This window comes from Phyllopteryx taeniolatus, chromosome 18 (genome assembly GCF_024500385.1).
Source record: "Phyllopteryx taeniolatus isolate TA_2022b chromosome 18, UOR_Ptae_1.2, whole genome shotgun sequence".
NCBI lineage: Eukaryota > Metazoa > Chordata > Actinopteri > Syngnathiformes > Syngnathidae > Phyllopteryx > Phyllopteryx taeniolatus.
The window spans coordinates 4,235,152-4,257,814 of NC_084519.1; the positions used below are offsets into that span (position 1 = coordinate 4,235,152).

Genomic DNA, 22,663 nt, shown 5'->3' on the forward strand with positions numbered 1-22,663 from the left:
CAGGGGCGGCACAGTGTGGACTGGTTAGCACATCTGCCTCACAGTTCTGAGTACCCGTGTTCAAATCCCGGCCTCGCCTGTGTGAAGCGATTAGGCACATGGAGACAACATGGGAACAAGTTTTCATTACTTGGGAAGAGTCAATGACCTATGTTTTGAGACTAAAAAAAAAAATGCTTATTTTGCTAGTGAAGTCCACGAATGAACGATAAATATGCACAGTGCACACTCTGAAAGTAATTCGTTGTTGCAGAACCTTTGGCTTTTTTTCACAGCTGGGTAGGACGAAAACATCATGATGTGGCAATATTTGTCCACTCTTATATGCAAAAATGCTCCAAATCTTTGTAATTTTGATTGCAACTGTATCTTCTGTGCACAGCCCTCTCCAGATCGCCCCAAACAGGAGCAACTGGATTCAGGTCTGGACTCTGGCTGGGCCATTCCTAAACCTTAATCCTATTCTTGTGAAGCCAATTTTTTTGTTGGTTTGGATGTGTACTATGGGTCACGCTGTCATGCTGAAGATGAAGTTCCTCTACATCCCAGTTACAGCTGTATAAAAACAGCCACAAATCATCATGCTGACACCATCACAAGAGATACTGCATGTCTGCGACAAGATGGACGCTCCGGCGCAGCGAGGGTGTGTCCTTGGAGATACGTCTGGCGGAGTGACAATTTGGTGGCAAAAACTCTGTCTAAACTTAAGCTTGCTCAGACCACACATAGATCGCTGGTCTAATGCGATTTTGGTCAATTTGATCGTGCACAGTCAGACAGATACTGAGCTCCTGCATTGTGCATACCCACTTACATTGTGTGCTGCCTTACTACGGCCAAAGAAATGACAATGCTTCAATCATGCACGGATCACTGCAATTATGCATCATCTTCTTCCGCTCTTCCGTGATGTCTCCATCGAGGCTGCCATGTCACTTTTGTGCCATTTTTCGCCACTTGATGGGGACCGTCTTCACTGTGTTCTTTTACACCCTTCTCCTGACTGATACCTTTGAACATGAGATCCCTCTGATGCTTTGGAAACTCTGCGGATCATGGCTGTAAGATGTGACCAAAAAAAAAAAAAGTCAGGAAAAGCCTACTAGAAAAGCTGGGGTTAATCAATGACCAATGTGATTGGTTTATTCTGGACTCGGCCACACCCCCAGTTATAAGAACACGTTATTATAGTTTGTTTTTTTACCTCACCTCGCTAAAACAGTACTGTTTTTTTTTTTGTTTTATGTTTTTTAATTGAGTTGTATAGGTTGGTCACATTCTTCATCTTTTCCTTTCGGCTTGTCCCGTTAGGGGTCGCCACAGCGTGTCATCACTTTCCATGCATCCTCCTCAACTGGCCTCATGTCTTCCCTCACTACATCGATCAACCTCTTTGGTCTACCTCGAGGTCTCTTGCCTGGCAGCTCCATCCTCATCCAGCATCCTGGTGTTGGACCTGCCAGGTAAGACTGTAGATGCACTCATAAGTAATCTAGTTGCTTGTTAACTCAACACACGTTCAGGTTAAAATGTTTTAGCTTCAATGCATACTTGCGCTGTGCTGTTTCTGTTGAACCGGAAATCAAAGAGGCAGAAACTCGTGTGGCTTTTTCGACTAATACAATCCTCCAGGTTTTCATGATCTGTGGGAGCAACACGAATGAGCAGTTTGGGGGCAGAGGAGACTACACCTCCGAAAAATTAGAGAAAGGAAAGAAATCAGTCAGTCTAGTTAGTTAGACTGCAACACAATGCAGATTGTAGTGTTGATTAATTGCTAAATATGTTTTGTTGTTGAACATGTAAAAACATTGGTGGTGAATACATCGGCACTGAATGCATTTATACCAAAATGTCTGGAATCCAGTATTTATAAAGGAAGTGCAGGCAGCTGTAATGTAGCCAGTGAAATATTTATTGCATCTGTTTTTGGATGCAGGAGTTGGTCTGCTCATCTGAGCCAAGATTCAGTCGCCCATGTTTCCCACCCAGCATGATTGGTCTCACTATGAAATTCAAATCAATATCCTCATAAAAAAAAGTCTCAGACCTGCAGCAAATTGGAATCTGTGGCATGGAAAGCTAAAGAAATCTATGACGCCGCCAAGGCCGCGCTAATGAATGATGAATCGCTGCAACAAACAAACACACACTGCTGCGTCACAAAGAATCAGTCAGGCTGCTGTGAAGCACGACTCCTTCGTGGATGGATGGCAAACCCAGATCCATCCAAGCCCACCATTGTAGCACCAGACACAGCATTTCACCACTGCTACAACTGTGTTTACAGTACAGTAAGCTCTCTGGCAACTACAGACACATAGTGGGTACTGTGAACGTCTTATCATGAAATTACAGGAAATGGATTTTCTTCAAAGGATGGCGAGATATTGAGCATTTGTGGTCGTGTCATCGGAACGTTGCACTGGAGCAGTTCGCAGCCGAGTGTGAAGCGGCTGGGATGAGAATCAGTACCTCCAAATCAAATATCCATTGGAAAAATACCATTCAAAATAACAGTTAGTGCAACCAGTTTTCAAGGAATGTACAATGTTGTTTACATTTATGCTCCTCCAACAGTACCATTAACAAGTATTTACCAGTGATGTTGTAGCGTTGCTGCAGTTACAGTAACCTTCATTTCAGACAGTTTTAGTGTAGCGTTTCTAAAGGCACTTTTGTCATACAAAAAACTCGGGAACCTGTTTGATCTCGGAGCGCATGTATGACGGTGGTTATCCGGCGTGGCCCTGCTTGAGGCTCAAACCCACATTACCATCATTCCCTGGATTGCGAGTTGAGTGCGCTAACTAGTGCGCTGCTAACCCACAGGCTGCTGCTACTCTTAAGGCTCTCGAGTAGTGAGGTTTGACTAATGTACTGCTGGTGGCATCTTATATACACTGCACAGACTCCACTTACTAAACTCACCTCACAAGTGGTCAGTGTAATGCCAGGATCAGACCACAGGATTTTAGCCCCATTATTGGCCCAGTATGCTATCGCAGGTGATTTCCCGGATCGGGCCCGACAAATTTTGTCAGGAATGGCAAAATGCCTTGCAGTGTGACATATTGTAATCCACGACCAACGATTTGGCCCGACGATAGCACTATGACACCAAAATGAAAAGTCTCGCATGTTTGGTTTTTTGGGGATATCTTCTATGTAGTGTGACACAACAAAGAAAACCCGGCGACATTTCACCTAGATATCGACCAATGGGAATGCGTCCTTCAACACATCGCCTCTCTTGCTTGCCGTTGTCATCATTTATTTGCACGCACAAACCAATGTTAAGTGAAGCGATAGAGCTTGAATCAACAGAACGCTGGCATAATGTTTAAGTAAAAACGTTAGTGCTAGTGCTAGCTAGCTAGTTAAATAACGTTATGTTCTCTGCTTGCAAGCGGTATTACAATTGCTCGAGGCTAAGTGACTCTTCGTAGTGTGTTTTTATGTTTTCATGTCAAAATGGCTATTTATTGTTGTACTTAGTTGTTGTACAACTACCGGAGACAAGTTCCTTGTGTGCTTTTGACATACTTGGCAAATGAAAGAGGATTCTGATTCCGATTCGGATTACCTTACTGTGATTATTTTTGCATTTGTATGTCAATTAAGAACGAATCTGGTAAACAACTAGTGTCCTGGAACAGATTGTGTTTGACTTTAAAGTTCTACTGTGTTCCTCCTAGCATAAAAATAAACTCCACAAATTATGAGGGTGCTTTATTCTATTCAGCAGGCAAGTCTCAGCTGTTCAAACATTCAAACAGACACATGTTCATGAACAATTTTATACACGCGTGTGTGCACATATGGAAGATGGAGAGTATGCACATTTTGAGTTCATTCAGCAGTAATGTGCATTGGCCAGGAGGGATGTTAGATTCTGGGCCAGTGCACCGCCACAACTTCTTTTCAGTTTGCCCTGCTCCTCACTGTTACGTGTAACTAGATTAGGCGTTACCTGCGTGTTACTAGAGTTACATCGCTCACAGCTGGTAATTGCCCAATAGGTTTCTCAGCATGATAACTTACATGAGCCCATGTTACATCATGCAATGCAGCTTTCCTCCACCTGCTCTGTTCTTCACCACTCTGCTGGGCTCAGATGTTTAAATGCAATCACTCCATCCTTTCTGTCCTATTTAGGCTCCGGCCAAGGTCCCAAGGTTAATGTTCCCCAATTGCTATTGAGCCTCTCATGTGGAAAGTGAACCAAAGAGGGAATGAAAGCAAAGATGGGAATGCGTGCAAATGAGCAGAGAGAGAGAGAGAATGTGGAAAAGACAAAGAAGGGAAGGGGGGATTTGAAGTTTAGCGCTGCAGGTCGATGTGGATCAATGTTCCCCCTCAAACAACCAGTCTCATCACACCAAAGGGTCATTTGCACACTTATCAATGTCACCGCTCGCTGCCAATCTATTGATAGCTCAATTATGGGACTGAATAGCCTTAGTGGGCTGCATGCTCCTCAGAGCTATTCTTCATGCAAGTCTATGCTCAGGTTCATTGCCTTACACTTCAGCAGACATGAGAAGACTAAACAACACAATTGGCCTGCAGGGGAATGGACGGTGATGCGCACAGTTGTGACAGGAGGGACGGAGAGTCGGGCCCGGCCGATACCAATTCCGATATTTGGAAGAATCAAATTCCGATAACCGATTGATTATGTAAAAAATACGTAATGAATTAAATAACTTCTTTTTTGGGTCGCTAAACACTTACAACAATCAAAATATGAATTACAGGCAGAACATTTGACTGTTTTACAATATTTGGTCCTTGAGTATTTGTTTAACTTTATAACAGAGAGAAAAAAATCAGCAAAATTCGGACTATTTTGTGCCGATTTGTTTGAATGTCATTAACTTTGTCTTATGTTGTCATGTGTTAATGTGCAAAACATTTAATTTGAAAAGAGCTACTATCAGTCGGGCCCTAATGGAGAGATACTGCGTTTGTTTAATACCTACTGTGGGGTGTGTCGACACAAACACGGGTATTTTTCAATATTTTCTTGCTCTCAGCTTTTGTGGACATAGGGAAAATAGATGTTTTTGGCTTGCCCACTTTAAATGATGCTATAATTTGACTAATTTATCAAATTTTTCTAAACAATAAATTATTTGACAGCAGGACATAAAATTGTTTTATTCGGTGCAATGACAAAATGAAAGACCGCCAAAATGTAAATCTGTGTTTTGTTTCTAAAATACATTCAATATGTTTGATGACAAGTGCTGAAAACTTGTGTAAAGACTGAGAAGAATATAACCCTGAATTGTTGAGCTATTGATTCAAACTCTTTTTCACCATCTAAAGTTTCCTGACTTTGTGGGCGGGCCTAAAAAGTATCCTCGTGACATCAACAGGATCAGACGACGATGCGGGTAGTGCCCTTATTCCATGCAGTGGCCATTCGGCGCAATTGCAACTTCCTTCTTCATAAACCCACTTCTACCAGTAGAGGGTGAAATTGGCCATGAAACTACGCCCACAACTCGAAAAAAATACATCTTCCCTGAAGTGTAATGTGTTTTGTGTGATTTTTTGTGCGACGCGTCTTGCATCTGGCACATTGTGCTGCGAGGCAATTGCAATTTTCGTGAATTTGATCGGTGCGCGTGCAGGCAGACAGACACGTGAGCTGCAGTTCCTTATGAACGTACTTTGCGTACTTAGATCTCCTGCCATGTCAAAGACTATCAATGCGCTACTGCGACACCACACTTAAAGGGAATGAGAGAAGCCGCTTTGTTTTGGACAGAATTAAAGTCGGCTGTGATGACGCCCACGCCAGCGCACATGTCCCACTTTTAAATGCGCTTCGCTACGCCGGTCCACGAAATTAACACTCAGTCTAAACCGCCTCCTCGCAGAGTTACGACTGGCGCAGTGCTGGATTTACGCCGGTCAAGAAAATGGAGCCCTAAGTTACCAAATGTGGTTCCTTGTTGGACAATGGATGCAATATGTCTGAATTGCTCTGATAGATTACTTTTACGTATGTGACTACACCGTCGTGACAAGCTCTCCAAAGTGAGGAGAAATAGGTTTAATTTGGAATGACTAAGCACTGATATTTTGAGAGAGAGCGAGAGAGAGAGAGAGAGAGAGGCAGATTTTAGAGCTGAGTCACTGCAAGGCTGTTACTTCTGCAGCACCCTCCCCCACATGAATTCCTGCAGCTTGGCTCCATCTCTTCATTCCCTTCGCTTTTTACATCATTGTGTTCATCTTTAAGCCGCTATGTGTTTGTTTTTTGCTGTCGTTTTTAGATGTTTTATTTTCTACCATCCTTCACTACCCTTGTGAAGGATTTATTCATGACTTATGATTTTGTTTTGATTAATTACATTATACACACCTTATAAAACCTTAGTGAACTGCTACATGTTTTTAGATAAGCAGAGTGACCTACTGTTTGCAGAATAATGAGCCTGTATTTATTTCCACAGCTTTACTGTTTAGTTCCTTTTAAGCTCTTTAAATAATCATCTGTAAAGTGTATTCGATTCATCTTCCACGCCCCTGCTCCAGGTCAGATTTTGAAGTGATCGTTTTTTTTTAAATTTTATTATTATTCTTTTTTTATGCCAGTTATCTGGGATAGGCTCCAGCACGCCCGCGACCCTAGTGAGGATAAGCGGTACAGAAAATGGATGAATGGATCAATGGGTGAAAATTTTACAGTATATAGACAAGTCTGATTTTAGATTCAGGCTCGGTGGAGACTGGTTAGCACATCTGCCTCACAGTTCTGGGGCCGGGGTTAAAATCCCGGCCCCACCTGTGGGGAGTTTGCATGTTCTCCCCGTGCCTGCGTGGGTTTTCTCCGGGCGCTCCGGTTTCCTCCCACATCCCAAAAACGTGTGTGGTAGGTTGATTGAAGTCTCAAAATTGCACGTAGGTGTGAATGTGAGTGCGAATGGTTGTTTGTTTGTATGTGCCCTGCGATTGTCTGGCGACCGGTTCAGGGTGTACCCCGCCTGCCGCCCGAAGATAGATGGGATAGGCTCCAGCAGCCCGCAACCCAAGTGAGGATAAGCGGTCAAGAAAATGGATGGATGGATGATTTTAGAGTGGCACAGCTTCAGTGTAGTACCACCATTTGCCACAATATACGGGACAGCACTGAGCTCTACTAGATGCAAACGCAGAATAATTAAGAGCAGGAAGAAGAGGCAGAGCAGCTCCCCAACTAAGCTCCAGTAATAGTCATCGTTCCCATAAAATAGAGAAAATATATTTTGTCTGTGAGTATTGTTGTATGCTCTGTTAGAATGTGTGTGTGTGTGTGTATATATATAAATATATGTATATATATATATATATATATATATATATATATATATATATATATATATATATATATATATATGTTAAAATAGGTATCAGTTGTTTGAAGGTTTATAATTACTATAATATGTATGCTAATTTACATTAGCCCATCTATGGCATTTCAAATTCAATGTTAGCATTACACTAGTAGCCTTTGAACAGTTTGGTGTTAAAATACACAATGTTTGATTCTGTTTTGTTTTATTATCAGATTTATGGTAAACTTCAACAGGAAGTGACAAATAAACAACTTGAAGCAAGCACATTTGGCGAACTGGGCCAGCAAGTTTGAGAGCAAGGATTACCTTAAAAAGTGTGTTTTAATAAGATTAAGTGTGTTTTGATAGATTAAAATGTGCTTCATGCTTGTGTGTGTGGGGGGTAATACTAAAAAATAATAATAATGATGCCTGCATAACTGCCGAAGGTTACTGACCTTGGCTTTACAGTGCTGCTTTAACAACTGGCTTGAGATTGTTTGAAAAGCCGGTAGTCAGAACATGCAGGAAAGTTGATCAGTCAGCCACACGTGAGAGTCGTGTCACCCATGATTGCAGCGACTCTCTCCTCAAACGGGGCGAGGCCCACTGCGCTGGTTCCTCCGCCTGTTTTGGCCACACTTTGGCAGTGTGGGCAGCTGTCCTCCGCTTCACATCCACCTTAATGTCTGACCACTACTTTTTTATTTCAGCGCGTGTGCGCTGTTCCGACCCCACAGCATTGACAGCCGCACACACGCTGTCCCATTCGCTCCTCTTTCACGTGTTGTTAATGCCGGAGGACAGCGTGTCAAAGAGGATTTTCTTGCGTGCCTCCACTTCATTGAGCAGCGTCTCAACTGCGCATTCAGAATTGTTTTTTTTCTTCATTACCTTGACCATTTTCTTTTTATTTTCTGATTATGCAGAGATTGGGATCGCAGGTGTAGGGTTCATTTAAATATGATTTGCATATTTAAATGTGGGCGTGGACAGGGAGGGGTCGGCTACTCCAACACGTGCGATTGGGCTGTACGAAGGAAATGTGCTTAGATTCATGCGTACCCACAGATTCATACACCTGTATATTTTGAGGCTTACGACGTTTTCTGTTTCAGTAGGAAATCCACGCAGGTCTTTGTACATGAGGCCCCAGGTCACCAGGAGGTTAAAATGCATCGTAACCTTGGCAACAGGTAGGCTATATTACCAATGTGTTATCCCTAATTCTGCGTTACAGCTGTGTTCTTTATTTATCTGATTTTTAAATGTGTTTTCATTTAAAAACACTCCCAACACTGACAAATGAATGACTAGTGGTAGTTTATGTCACTCATAGGGTATTAGCTCTGCATTCTTGGAACTTTGGCTGTACAAGTACTACAGAATAGTAGCAGGTAGTACCTGGTTTTGCTAAAGAAAAGGAAAAAACAGTTGGAACAGAGCCAATATTAAGTTTGGGCTAAACTGGCCCGAGAAACATTTCACATACAGATACATACAGTATCTTTTTTGTGTTTTACCCACTGTATGGCCGCCGTAAAAGTGAAACGTGCCTTTGATAGTGTTATTAGGAAGGCCTGGAAAGCGTTGCGGTCCCAGCGGTATCTGGTGAGCTATTGCGACACCGCCGTCTGTCCCTCCCTGCTGGAGCTGCTGCGTGGGAGCCTCCCAGGGACCCTGCAAACACAAAAACTGAAGAGGGTGAGACTGGAGCCGTGGCTAATTTGGTAGCTCCGGTATAGCCCCTCACTTATCAGCAGCAAACGTCCTAAACCGCAGTGGTGGTTCAAGACCGATTATAGAGGGGTGGCCAGACTGGGCCCAAGGATTTTTTCAGAGAAGCCGGACTACAGTGGTCAACGGGGGTTGCTGACAGAAAATTTTGCCGGACAAGTCCAGGCAGAAAATAACATTTGTACCATCCAATCCAATCAGTCAATGGCCGGGGTGTCACAAAAATATTTGACAGACAAGTAAGTCACCAAACAATTCCATTCGTACATCGTAATCCATTCATGGGGAGGGCACGGTGGGGAAGCACAATGTTAGGAGGGCACTTGGATTTATTTGGAGCGGGAGAGAGGAAGTTCATTTGGATTTAACTTTTAAGTACAATACATTTGCATTTTATTTTACATGTGCAATACATTTATATTGAATCGATATTTAAGTAAAGTTGTTTTTTTCTTTCATTTTCCTATATGTAAGCACAGTGTTAAATGTAATGTTCTAACTGTGCATAATGTTACAGTGGTTTGCAATACTATTAAATAATAAATAATAATTTCATAATAAAACCACTGTCTCATTTTTAATAAACAGTTAGGCCTACCAACTACTTGATTGTGTTTCAATATTGGTCGGTGGTGCATGTAGAGCTAATTACATTTCTAGATGGTACTTGGTGTAAAAAGTTCAAAAGTTCACTGTATTAGACCATAAAAGAGTGGCAGCGAGGCTGTACTTATTGCTTGAAGCCAGTTTTTGATGTTGTTGTTTTTTTTTTTCATTTTTGCTCAGTCACGCTTTCACAGTTCACCGCTATTCTGTTCTCCTGCGGCCTCCCACCTTCCCTGTGAAGTCTAATTCAGAATGAAATACAGTGACTCAGCAAGAAGAGAGAGCGACAACAGCGTCTGCTGCCGCTAAGCTTCTCCTCCGCTTGCTTGCGTTTTGCTCGTCGAAGCGCCGCTAAAGCCGAGCTCCCCATCCTCTCACTTCCCCCTGACACCTTTCTCACACACACGCGTACGCCCCACAGTGCAAATACCTCTGGGACTTCAAAGGCCTACCCTAAAAATGTAGACATTCTCCTCAATTTCTACAAAATGGGAAAATGTAGCCAACAGTTCTGTTGGCTGAAAAGTCAAGGGGGTTGTGAAGAAACTATAAAGTTTATAAACATAAATGTTTGAGTGATTACCTTGAGTAATTGCCTCGGATTAGTTGTACTGTATAATGGTTACCGTGTCTGCCTCACAGTCAGCAGATCTGGGTTCAAATACTTTCTTTCGCAAAGCTTGAGCATTTGTACTTTTGCTGTTCATGACTTTCACACCCACTCTACTATAATTATACTACAATGTTCAAATAAATCACACTAGAGGTACTGTGACATTACGGTGACATACTCCAATGCATAAGACAGTGGCACACTGTTAAATACATTACGATAGATGCTGTTAAATTACGGTGGCGATGCTGTAATCCAAAATGCGGTACTATACGAATAAATACATTCTATCACCGTGGGACACGTTATTCAATCTATCAAACACACATAAGGCATTTTTGCTCTTTGCTTTAATTTGACATGTAAAAAAATAACAGAAAATCATGCTTTATTGCGCTGCTAAAAAATGCTGCATAGTTTAAAAAACATCTGACTCTAAAGTAATTCTGTAGGTTTTTCTGTCTCCTATTAAACCGAGTGAACAATTTGTCTGCAGTCTGGTCCCTACTGCAATAGGGAGAATGAGCAATGGTAGATCCCGGAGATCCATTCTCCGCACACTCCCCCAGGCTTACCCTAACCAATGCACTCAGACACCCACACACAAAGCCAATACCCCCATCGTCACATTTCTTCTCCTCTCGCTCCCCTCGCCAAATAGATTTTTCATGCTGTGTTATCATAACCATTAATTTAGAAGGCAGTCTCACTTCAGAGCAATTGAAGACACATTTGCTACGGTTCCAAGTGGCGACAGCCGCTGGAGAAGAGGAGGGGGGGAGCAGGGCACCGCCTCGCTGCTGAGTCCACATTCAAAGATCAATATAATGCTGATGAACTGAGCAAAAATCTGTCAGTGTTTGCTGAAGGTTTTTATGTTGTCACCCCACACAAGTCCTTGTGCCTCAATGGGGACAACCTTCCCTCCCATCCCTGATGTGGTGTGACAAGAGGGAGATCAGTGATGAAGAGTCTGATACCACAACAAAACTTAACCACATAAGCGGAATCCAAGTTATCTCAAGTTATTGGATGTCGTTCTTCCTTCGTGCTTTCTTTATGGATTAAACATGAAACGTTTTCAACAAGGCAGCATGGTGGGGCAATGGTTAGAACATCTTCCTCACAGTCGAGAGGTTCTCAAGTTGAATCTGGCTAGCTAGCCCACATTCCAAAACCGATCATGTTAGGTTAATGAGAGACTTTAAATCATCTATAGATATGGTTGTGAGCGTAAATGGTTGCTCTGTCAGTCTACTGTATACTGTACCCATGTATGCATTACAATATGCTGTGATATTCGAATGATAATTTATTATTATTATATGCACACACACACACACAGGGCCATGGGTAACCTCGAGTCTATCCAAATCGATTGTGCGAGACGCGGGGTACACCCCGGATTAATTATATACGGCATTGCTGAAACGCTAAATTTAATGGTAGCCAATGACTTTGGCACAGTAATGTGTGCTGCTGCATCTGCTAGATACTTCGAGTTTTATTTCAGTCGTGAACTTTTACAATTAATCACATACACTATTTGTTGTTTTATAACTTTGGCATTGGGAGTGAAATTTGAATGGAGAAAAAAGCAACATCATATAGTAAGAGAAAGTATTGGAGTTATCCTGCTATGTTGTATTCCTAAGAGAGACTATTGGAGACTAACAACAAACCCAAATTCCAATAAAGTTGGGACATTGTGTAAATCATAAATAAAAACAGAATACAATGATTTGCAAATCCTTTTCAGCCTATATTCAATTTAATACACTACAAAGACAATATATTTAATGTTCAAGCTGCTAAACTTTTTTTGGGGGGGGGGGTAAATATTCATTCATTTTAAAATTTAATGCCTGCAACACATTCCAAAGAAGCCAGGACAGGGGCATGTTTACCGCTGTTACATCGCCTTTCCTTTTAATAACACATAATAGGCATTTGGGAACTGAGGGCACTAATTGTTGAAGCTTTGTAGGTGAAATTCTTTTCCATTCTTGCTTGATGTACAACTTTATTTGCTCAACAGTCTGGGGTCTCCGTTGTCGTATTTTGCGCTTTATAATGTGCCACCCCTTTTCAATGGGAGACAGGTCTCGACTGCTCGCAGGCAAGTCTAGTACTCGCTCTCTTTTACTAGGAAGCCACGCTGCTGTAACACATTCAGAATGTGACTTGGCATTGTACAGAAATAAGCAGGGACGTCCCTGAAAAGGACAGTGCTTGGATGGCACTGTTTCTCCAAAACCTGTATGTAACTTTCAGAATTAGTGGTGCCCTCACAGATGTGCACGTTACCCATGCCACGGGCACTCACACAGCCCCATACCATCACAGAGGCTGGCTTTTGAACTTTGTGCCGATAACAATCCGGATGGTCCTTTTCCTCTTTGGCCTGGAGGACACGACGTTCATGAGTTCCAAAAACAGTTTGAAATGTGTACTCGTCAGACCACAGCTGACTTTTCCGCTTTACGTCAGTCCATCACACATGCACTCTGGCCCAGAGAAGCTAGTGGCCTTTGAGGGTGTTGTTGATATATGACTTTTGCTTTGCATGGTCGAGTTTTAACTTGCATTTGTAGATGTAGTGATGAATTGTGTTAAATGTCAATGGTTTTCTGAAGTGTTCCTGAGCCCACGTGCCAATATCCTTTGCAGAATCTTGTTCCGCCGAACTGTTTTTCAAAGGTGAGTGATGCAATCAACCCAAGGAACAGCTCACAGAACTTCAAAATAGGTGGAAATGGGTCACTTACCTCAGGTGGCTGCTCTCTGCAAGGAGATTAATTTCAACAAAACAAGCCTACACAATTTTATCTAACCTCCCTATTTTCAATTGTTATTGACTTTAAAAAAAAAATCGAGACTTTGAATATAGGCCACGACTATGGAGTGCTTGTGAGCCAACCAAGGCCGTGATTTAGCATGGGAACATCAGATCGGCTTGCGCTGACGTCACAGCTCAAGTCACGTTTCGACCGAAATGTGGGCAAGTCAAGATTTGTTAAAACCCATCAGAAAATAAGCCTAAAATAAATACTGAGTCTTTTTTGAGGTGGGAATGCTTTCTGGAGACATCATTTCTAAGTCCAGAACTATAAAATAAGTGCAAATGTTCACAGCATCATAGAGACCTTTATTCAATCACTACTGGTTGTTAAGAGTACACAGTGCAGGTGTACCTAATGAGGTGTCCCATCGAGAGATGCTCTGTGCACATTATAAATATAAAAAATAGATAAATAGTTTTTTTTGTTTTTTTTTTTAAAGAAAACACCGCCCCCTCTTTTCTTTTCTATTAAACGCTGCTGCTGCTGACGTCAGAGACTCCGCCATCTTTTGACGAGAGCTTCACCGCTTCCCTCCATTGAAGAAGTGACTAAGACTCGGCGCAGTGCCTTTGCAGCATCGCCGTCACAGCGTCAACACACACTCATACACACACAGAGAGCCAGAGGGGGGCTCCCAAAAAAAAAAAAAGCGACCGCATTTCCTCCAGTGCTGACTGCAGGCCGACGACAACAAGCTCGGGTGAGTCTGCTCCCCTTTTCTCTTTTATTAGCGCCGCAACTTGCGTATTGGACAGCAATTGGTTATTGGTCGCTTGCGAATGAATAGCTGTGATTGATAGATGTATTTGTGGATGATTCGGCTTATTTTATCGGCCGCGCGCGTGAGGAAGGAACAGTGCGTGACCTCCCGAGCGCAAGCGCGCAGTGAGTTGGATGGATAAGATGCGCAATAATGCGTCGATGCGATGTGGGCGTTTTCGCTCTTTCAGCACCTCGGATAGCGACGCAAGGTTGTCAAATAGGAGAAAAGAGAGCAAGCGTCCGTATGTTGTTATTGAGCTGCACATAGTTCTGGTTTGTTTGTGAATCCGCAGCAGGTAGACTGATGCTGTAGCAATCATAGCACGACAGCGTTTTTGATTTAAAAAAAAAAAAAAAAAAAAAGGAAGTAAGAAGTAAGTAAGAAAGAAAAAAAAACGGGAAGACTGCATACAAGGTGATTGCGGCGGATGTGCAATAGTAAAGTGCGCCATGGTGAAGTTGAGAGGAGGAGGGTAGCCCGTATAAACAGAAAGGAGGGGGCTGGGGTGGGTGGAGGAGCTTCGAATGTATGTGCGCCGTGACACTCTTGTCGCCATCAAAGAGGCCACCACGCGTGTTCCGTCAATCACGAGCGGGGGGCGCGGGTGGCCATTAACGCTCTGCCGTTTGAGGTGTGTGAGGCACAATGAAAAAGAGTCACTGCAATGCACGTCACATTTCAGAGTTATGGGTCACCGGTGGGCCACTGTTGCATTATAGAGTGCGCAAGAGGTGGGTGATCGAGGTGCGCCCCTCTAGACAGACAGATACTTAGAGTGGAGAAGTAGGTAGGTAGATCCGTCAAAAATAGTCAAATCATATGTTTCCATTAAGTACATTCAAATGACTTACTGCATTTTCCCAGTCTATGTTTATTACTGTGGTTTTGGTTTCCATTGCACTGCATCATGCTGACAAAAAAAAGAACTAAATTAGAGCATCTATAAAACTAAAGCTTAAGTACCTTTGTAAAAACAGTAATGTTGTCTAGCATTGGGTAAGCAGGTGAGAAAACAACAGATATTGTGACCAAAGGGCTGATTGAGTGTTTACTGTGGTGTGTGCCTGCGGTGTAAAAACAGTGCATTCGTGTCGCACTTGCAGTCACTATAGCAGCCTATAGCATCAAACGTATTGTAAGGTCCTGCATTCCCACCAATGGCAGATTAGAGCTGGTGACTCACTGATATCATCACCGCGGGTTGGCTTCTCAGAAACAGCCTGGTACTGTTACACGCTTACTGTACTGCTGCTGAAATGAAGCTTGTATGAACAATATGATAGATGCTGGTCAATATGAGCTGACTGCGGAGCTGCATTTCCTTTTTGGTGCAGGCTGGTGAATATTTTATGACATGCAATATAATTCTGTTTCCTACTCTGGGTGGATAGATGGATGGGCAGTGGGTGGATGTATTGCTTAAGAACGTATCGTGACGATAAATATGCGCCATAAAAAAAAGGAATTAATCAATAAAAAATTGTGCAGTTTTAATATACAAACCTCAAATCCAATGAAGTTGGGTCGTGCTGTGAAATGTAAATACAGGCAGAATACAATGATTTGCAAATTCTTTTCAACCTATATTGGATTGAATACACTACAAAGGCAAGATATTTTAATGTTACAACTGATGAACGCTATATTTGTTTTTTGCACAAAAAAAAAAACATCTCTAATTTTGCTTTTGAGGCCTGCAACACATTGCAAAAAAGATGGGACGGGCAACAATAGACTGTGAAAGTTGAAGAATGCTCAAAAATCACGTGTTTGGAACATTCCACAGGTGAACAGGTTAATTAGAAACAGGGGAGTGTCATGAATAAGTGTAAAAGAAGCGTCCACAAAAGGCTCAGTTGTTATCAAGCAATGATACCATCTGTGATGGGATGGGATGTGTTAGTGCCCATTGCACGGGTAACTTGAACATCTGTGAAGGCACCATAAATACGAAAAGGTATAGAGGTTTTGGAGCAACATATGCTGCCATCCAAGCAGTCCCTGCTTATTTCAGCAAGACAATGCCAAGCCATATTCTGCATGTTTTACTACAGTGTGGCTTTGTAGTAAAGTAAAAGATTACTGGACTGAAAAGGATTTGCAAATCATTGTATTCTGTTTTTATTCATGTTTTGCACAACGACTTCATTTGTATTGGGGTTTGTAAGAATACAGTAAAAAAATTAAAATAAAATAAAATAATAATTAAAAAAAGCTCATATTTCCAATCGAAAAATGCTTGTATTTCCAACAAAAAGACCACATCATTAGGCACACGGCACAATCTAATGAGATCCAATACAAGGGTTGCTGAGGGATGTTTCATTATTGCCTCCATCCAGCTTGAAAGTATTGTTGTGACCACTGTCATTCTTTTTCCAACAGTTGGGCAGCTTGTGTAAGAAAGAACCCACAAGGTGCAGACATGGGAATTTCTTTTCAGTTTTTACTATTTTGACTCACTTGGGGATTTACCATCTAACCCCAGAATGCAGTCCTGTCAGTCCATTCGACAGCATTCTAAGAGTATAATCGCCACAAATCAGGAAGATGCTAGTGAACTAACAGCAATTGACAGACATCCATCCATCCATTTATTATATACTACTTGTCCTCATTAGGGCCACTGGAAAGCTAAGTTTAGACAAAAGGAGGGGTACCCTGGACTGGCCGCCAGCCAATCACAGGGCGCATATCGACAAACAACCTTCCACAATTACATTTAGAGTCTTCAATTAACCCAACATGCATGTTTTTGGAATGTGGGGGAAAACCCACGCAAGAAGATGCAAACCCCTCACAGGAAGACCGCAGCAGAGAGTCGAACACTGTACATCAGAATTATGATGCAGACGTGCTTACCACTATTGTACCATGCTGTCTCCAGAAAGAACACAAATTGCTTTTAAACCTTGGCAGAGGTCTGCGTTTCATCGGCTGCCATTCGCAGTAAAAGGGCTTTTCATTCAGCTATTGTATTCCATTAGATGTGCAATGTAGCTGAATTATTAATAATACATGTTACTTGTCATTGATTTCATTGCATTCCACTGGCAGGACCAAGATAGTTATTGTGTTTCTTTTTACATAATGCAAACACGATTTAGGAGTGAGCATCTTTTTTTTACTCTTGCCGCATGGAAAGCAGCATATGGATGTCTGGCAATACCGATGCCAGGGGTGAAAAGCAAACAAGAGCTTTTTAAAGTGCCCTCGTGCAAAGAACTTGACCGCTGGCCACTTTTGTAAAGTGCTGCGACTGAGCTTGTGAACCACAAACTGCAACCGTTCGGGTTTTGGAAGCATGACGAACATAATCATGCTAATGAATTCAGCGTGGTATGTACAGTTTCTTTCATATTGTCTACCTGAATTAGTTGAAAAATTGCCCGTTTTACTCTCAAACAACCATTCGCCCTCTTATTTACACCTAAGGACAATTTAGAGTCTTCAATGAACCTTCAGTGTTTTTAGAATGCGGGAGGAAACTGGGCACCCTGACAAAACCCGCACAATCACAGGGACAACATGCGACGCTACACAGGAAGGCCAGAGCCATAATTTGAAATCCAAACCTCAGAAATGTGAGGCAGACGTGCTATGAGGCCAAAAACTCCAGATAGCAATACAAAGTAAGTCTAAAAACAAAAACAGACAATAAAATGCTGACTTACCTCAAAACATGGAAAAGGTAGAAATACATTCATCTCAGGACAAGGAGAAATATTTTGTTCCATATTGAGCTAAGATTTATTTCAATCGGCAGAGTGATGACAGAGACAGTAGATGAAGAAATGCTGCTTTATCACAATCAACTGTAAATAATGTCAGTGTAACGTGTGGTTTGTCAAACAGATAACTGTTTTTGACTTTATCTAAGAATTTCCAGTATTAGTCAGTGTACATAATGTACACTCTAATTCAAAGTGGCATCAATAGATGTATTAAATTCTTGGGCAAAGTCTTTTTCTTTTGCAAAGAAGCTTTGGTGAGGGCAAACGCTGAGAGGCTGCAAAAATGTCATGTCCGCATGGAAGACAGTTAGAGCTTTTTTTTTTTTTTTTTCGTGTCCAGTCAGCCCTCTGAGGACAGCCTCTCGCTCTCTCGCAGACACGCTCGGCATGTAAACAAAAACAGAAAAAAACAAAATGGCTGCTCCCGAGGCACCAACGCTGCAGAAGTCCAAAGACAGAAAGGAGACACAATGGCGCTTTCTAAGCCTCGCCAGTCAGACAACAGTCTACTTTCTTAGTTCTTAGAAAGGAGCTGGCCAATGAAGATTTAGTAATAGAAATACAGTGGATGTAGTTAAATAAAAAATTGTCCGGTTTTCCTCGTCAGACATGATTGTTTTGTTGACTTCTTATGAGATTGTTCTTAAAATGTCTTATTGTTTACTACAGTGTTCACACAAAAAGGTTGTGAAAATATGTTGTTGTTGTATTTTTTAAACACAAACAATCTGAGACTATGCACATTGCATTTATCTGCAGTTATCGGTGAGCAGGGGCGGACTTATTATTAGCAAATACAGGCAATTGCCTGGGGCCCCAAGATTTCCAGAGGTCCCCAAACATCTCATTAACACTGTTTAATAAAGAGTTTTTTTAGTTAAAGCGATTGTTATTGTAGTAGTATTAATTCACGGAGTTAAAAACACTTAATGCTTAAGCTTAAAATGCTTAAGCTATCATGATTGTTTTGACTGCCCCCCCCCCCCCCCCTTCTCATGCAATGGACTATTCCATCTGCTTACTGCACATGTGCAGAAATGATTCAGGAAAATAAGCAGTTATTATGAAGTGGAGACGATGAAAGGAAAACAACCATTTCAAAAAATCTAAACTAACAAAAGTGTGTCACCGAATGTGTTTTACTCTACTCAACTTTATTTTTAAAGCACTTTAACTCCAACCACATCTGAAAACAAAGTACTGTACACAGGTACCAATCAAAATTAAGAAAAACAAAATAAGATAAACAATTAAAACAATAAAACAGAAAAACAGAAAAAGAATCAAAACACTAAAACAGGTGCTGAGTCTTAAGCCAAGTTGAAAGTCAAAGAATAGAAATGCGTTTTAAGATGGGTTTTAAAGATGGACAACAATGTGCAGAGGGACGTCATTCCACAGCGAGGGACCAGCAACGGAAAAGGCCCTACCCCCTCTGATTTTCAGCCGAGACCTCGGTACCTCGAGAAGCAGCTGCTCAGCGGACATGAGGCACTGTAGGGGATGGAATCAATGTAAATGACAACAGCAAGAACCAGACGCTCTTGCCAGTAGCACTAACACCGCTGTGACTGTTAGTGTCAGCCGAGGAGATTGCAGTAGAGATGACTGGAATGTGACAGGAGTGACGCTTTTCATTCGGGAGTGTTGAAGCGACCAAAATGGTAAACTTTATTAAATGTCAATTAATGTACTAATTCACTCTTTGTAGTTGATGATAAACATTAATATTCAAAATCTTTTCAGTGCACAGATGCGGTGGGCCCCATGACTGGCTTTGCCTTGGGCCCCCAAATGAGTAAATACTGTACACCCCTTTGAGGAAGATCCAGTGTGATGTCGTCCATCCTACTTTCTGTCCTCTCTTCAGCTGTGCTTTCGATTATTATATATTTGAATAATGAAAGGATTTTTTTTTTTTTAGAGAATATTAGAAATGGGAGTGAGAGAACGGAGTGAAAGCAAGGCAGACAGTTAACACGGTCTACATCCATGGTGCGGGCAGCTGTTTTGCATCAGCTGTGTACCTTGGCCTCCAGTGGGGACTTACCCGACTTAATCCACCTCTTAATGCTAACACTCTCACGATGCATTTACAGAAACCATCAATACTATACCAAAACCCAACATAACAGTGTGCAACTGTGCCACGTACATCTCCAGCAGTTCAGAACTAATATTTATCTAATAAGATGAAAAAAATTAAATAAACTACATCCCCTACTCACCGGAGACATTATTATTATTATTATTATTATTATTATTACTATTATTATTACTATTATTATTACTATTATTATTATTATTATTATTATTATTATTGTTAGTCCGTTCTCTCCACTGTAAATGGATCGTTTTCTTTTATTTTAAAAAACAATAACAGTAAAGAAAAAAAATCTAATTTAGCCTTTATTTATTTATGTTGGGTTTTTTTGTATGCAAAAACAACACCAGTGACTGTCGGTTTAGCCAGTCAACAGCGAGCCAAGTCTACCTCTCATTTGCTGACTCCGACGACTTTTAAAGTCACACGCATTCAATCACTGATAGGCACAGATACTACAGTCGTGTAGAACGTGAGGATGGCGACCCCAGTTTTGTCAAAAATAATACCTGCACCTCACATGCATATATTTTGGTATTATATGCATAAAGCTTTAAAATATACAGTATACGGACAAGGCTTGACATTAACATCCACCAATTTACCAAGAAGATTGTATTATGTCAGTGGCAAGCTACGTATTCGGTACCTTGACTATCAGCGGGTACTTACCAGACTTAATACACCGCTTAATGCCACCACTATTATGGCACAATTATAAAAACCATTAATGGTTAACTAATGTAAGAAAACGCAAGATGAGCTGTGCCACGCACATCATTTGTACCAGTCCAGAATCAATACACACCCAATTACATGACAAAAAAAGAAAAGAAAAGAAAAGAAATCATACTCACTTGGAAGTATAACACAAATGACGGCTTTAGCATAAAAAAATAATGTTTTTCTTTATCATTACAAAGTGTATAGTGTTGTGTATATTTATTCTTTTATTATTATTATTATTATTATTATTTTTAAAGCAGACTTGCACTTTATAATGGTCGTAATCCTGTTTATGCTACTACCAGCTTTTAATAACAGTGCCTCTGCTGGCGCAGTCAAGAAGCGCGCTCAATTTTGTTTCAATTTCTTCAAAATATGTTTAATCATGTCAGCTCCACACAATTGTCAAAGTTCGATCAATTACTAGATAAATAATAATAATAAATTGAATTTGCATCTCTAAAACAACTCAGCCTTATGTTTCTTCAGCATACATCATTTTGTTGATGGAATTTATAGTTTGGTAACTTATTGTTATTCACTTGCTCAGAGGCATTTAAAAAAAGGCAGTCAAGGTGTAATTTGATCTTTTTGAGTAAGTAGTTCTAGCCTAATTGCTTTTAATGTCTCTGTTTTTATGACCTCTCAAATATTTAACAGGCTCTGAAGTGGCCTGGCTACTTGAAGGCTGGGATTTAGGTCGACAACCCATCCAGTTGAGTTGTGATATAGATCGCCCAAATTACTGCTTGTAGATTTAAAAAAAAAACATTTTTGATTTATTTATTTTGTATTTCTTTTTTGCTTGATTTGGAATAATATTTTTTTTTTATCATCTTCCCCAGATGTTCCAGAAGGGTAATGGAAGGCATCAGTATCGATTATGTCTCAAAAGATCCAGTATGTGGAGCCTTTTACACGTCTGAGCTCTGACTTTTATGGCATCGTAAAACAAGAGCGGTGGTACTCAATTCAAAACAGGCTGCAGACATGTAGAGGGATTGCTCTAGTGATTTTTGGTCACATGCTAATCTCGGGCCGCCTCCCCCAGCGTGTTTTCAACGTTCCGGCGCCTGAGCACCTCCCCTCCCAAGCACATTTCCCTTGTCGTTCCCTTACAGCCCTCTAGCAGCTTAAACATTAACTGTAATAGTACGCAGTAATAAATGTGGCTCAGCGTGTTCCTCTGAATGGGCAAATGATTCGCTTTTAATAACAACATATAACTACTACTGGTGTAGTTGCCGTACATTTGGGTATTTATTGTTGCATATGCCTCTCTTTATGCCTCTCTCCTCTCAAGAAAAGGGAGTTGGATCAGGAGCAGGCATCTCGGTGCCAGTAATGAGACTGACATCATCAGAAACGCCCTTGAGTTCACCTTCCATCTGCCTTTTACTAGCAGCCACATTCCCTTTGAGATGAAATCAAATTAATGATAAAACTGTGTTTTTACAAAAATACACTTCAAATAAATCCACAGCAGGCCTGAACGGTGCCCCTTTTCTGTCTTCTCTTTGCAAAACCTTGAATTAACCCCAAAATGCTTGAGGTTGCTGCGATGTTGTCTTGTGAGATTCAAATGCGCATTGTGTAACGTGTCCTGACGAAAAGATTATGTTGAAATATTTGTTTTCTGTTCATACCGACTGAATTGTATTGGTTTTTAGTATCTTAATAGGTAGGATTATTTGGTGATAAGCAAACAAAGCACAACGGGAAATTCATTCACGTATCCCTCCCCACGATGATCACTTCATCTCTGCACTACTCGACTGCCTTGGCATCAAACACAATATTTCATTAAAATGTTTTGCATTTTCTTTAGCCTTTTATTACTTTTTTGCAACAATTTTACTTCAAAAGAAGCATCAGCCTCAACATCTAACTTGTATGACCATTCACAATGTTAAATTTTAACTTTTTATAATGGTGAGATTTGTACACTTTAACAGATTTCAATTTCCATCATTTTATAGTGGACAATTTGTCCAAATCCGAACAAGTCAGAGGTCCCCTGGCATCCAGGAATGCATTGTGTTTGTGTTTTTGTCCTAAATTATTGCATCCATCCATCCATTTTCTGTACCGCTTTATCCTCACCAGGGTCGCGGGCGTGCCGCAGCCTATCCCAGCTATCTTCGGGCGAGAGGCGGGGTAGGGTCCAATCTGTCCTTGTTACCTCGTGGTGCGAGGTGGGGCT

At 41.3% G+C, this 22,663-nt stretch overlaps 1 protein-coding gene and 1 long non-coding RNA gene across 3 annotated transcripts in view; both read left to right on the top strand.

The window, feature by feature from the left end:
- Positions 1-8,191: 8,191 nt before the first annotated feature.
- Positions 8,192-9,658, top strand: LOC133468665 (uncharacterized). Its single transcript, XR_009785547.1, has 2 exons — positions 8,192-8,530; positions 8,900-9,658. It is a non-coding gene; the product is annotated as an uncharacterized LOC133468665 (long non-coding RNA).
- A 3,980-nt stretch (positions 9,659-13,638) lies between these two features.
- The window catches only part of snap25a (synaptosome associated protein 25a), a 47,298-nt gene continuing 38,273 nt past the window's right edge, over positions 13,639-22,663 (top strand). The window contains exon 1 of one of the 2 annotated variants that reach the window (XM_061754393.1): positions 13,639-13,833. The gene's annotated coding sequence lies outside the window, so the exon portion shown is untranslated. The remainder of the gene's footprint in view (positions 13,834-22,663) is intronic. The other variant, XM_061754392.1, reaches the window with a different exon arrangement.